This window comes from Sinocyclocheilus grahami, unplaced genomic scaffold (assembly GCF_001515645.1).
Source record: "Sinocyclocheilus grahami isolate Dianchi unplaced genomic scaffold, SAMN03320097.WGS_v1.1 scaffold251.1, whole genome shotgun sequence".
Classification (NCBI taxonomy): Eukaryota; Metazoa; Chordata; class Actinopteri; order Cypriniformes; family Cyprinidae; genus Sinocyclocheilus; species Sinocyclocheilus grahami.
Genome location: NW_015505430.1, coordinates 1,021,847 through 1,023,417, shown reverse-complemented (window position 1 = coordinate 1,023,417; position 1,571 = coordinate 1,021,847).

Here is a 1,571-nt window from a genome sequence, read left to right as displayed (position 1 = left end):
TTTTTTATGAATAGAAACGACAGCATTTATTTGAAATATAATTTTTTTGTCACATTATAAATGTCTTAACTGTGACTTTTGATCAATTTAATTGCTAAATAAATACATTTTTAAAAAGATGCACCGAACTATTGAATGGTAGTGTATGACGGTTTCCACAAAATATTAAATAATTAAATTAAATATATAAAAATAAAATCTCAATGACGAATTCTGCAGATTACAATGATTTCTGAATGATCACGTGACGCTGAACAATGAAGTAATGGCTGCTTCATGGATTATGGGATTTTACATGGATACATGTTCCGTGGTAGTGGAGGTGAATTACACTTGCATAATAGCGCTATCTAGTGGACTCAGTATATCAATTAATCTGTGCTAAAAATATATTCTAATATTCACCTTGGCGTGACAAATAAGAATCTTTGTCTTTTAAACACTTTTTGTGCTAACAAATTGTGTATAATTATTTTCTGTGTATTATCTTTTGCTTTAACATGTAAACATGCTATCTTATATCATTATGAGCTAAGCATGTGATACAGTAGTGTAGGGCCTGGGCATAACTGGACCTCTGCTTTAGTTCTTTGTGATATCCGATGGTAGCTGATTTTACATGGTTTCTAGCTGAAACAGACTGGTTCAGTCTTTAGCTGATGGCTGATGTAAGCATTTAGATGAAGGATCAGCTGGACTGCCAACTGGTAGGGCTGAGATCAATTTGTTGGTGGTCAAGCTTGTTAGAGCTAGAAGAGGAACTTGGACCAACAGAGTAATGTACACAGGACAAGATATATTAAGACAATGTGATTTCTGCATTTTATGTTGAAGTTATATATGTATGTATTTATTTATTTAGTGGCATTTTAGCACTGCGATCTGGATAACTTCTGACCCTTGACTGATTCTTTCTTTCCATATTAATCAACATATACATTAAATGTAATTAATTAGGGAATTATGTCATGTGTAAAAATAGTCAATGAAATGCCAGCAGGCTACACTTTTTATTTTAAATGTCACTTTATATTAATCCCAATACACTATACTGTTCCAAAGTTTGGTATCCGTTTTTTAAAGAAATATGATCAGCCAGGATGCATTTACTTGATCTTAAGTGACAGTAAAGACATTTATGTTGTTTAAAAAAAAAGAATGAGAAAAAGAAAAAAAATCCCTTTTTAAAACTTTCTATTCACCAAAGAATCCTGAACAAATGTATCACTGTTTTGTAACAAAAAAAAAACATTTTCAATGAAATTTCATTTTCAACATTGATAGTAATAAATGTTTCTTGAGCAGCAAATCAGCAGATTAGAATGATTTTTGAAGGATCATGTGACATTGAAGACTGAAAATTTAGCTTTGCCACTGCTGAAATAAATTACATTTTAAAATACATTACATTATACATAATACATTAAAATATGTTATTTTTATATTATATAATATCTATAATATTTATCTATTATTAGTATTATTTTATATATGCTTTATTTTATTTTATATATTTAAATATATTTATATATTTTATTATTTTATTTATTTTATATATTTGCCCTTTCTTT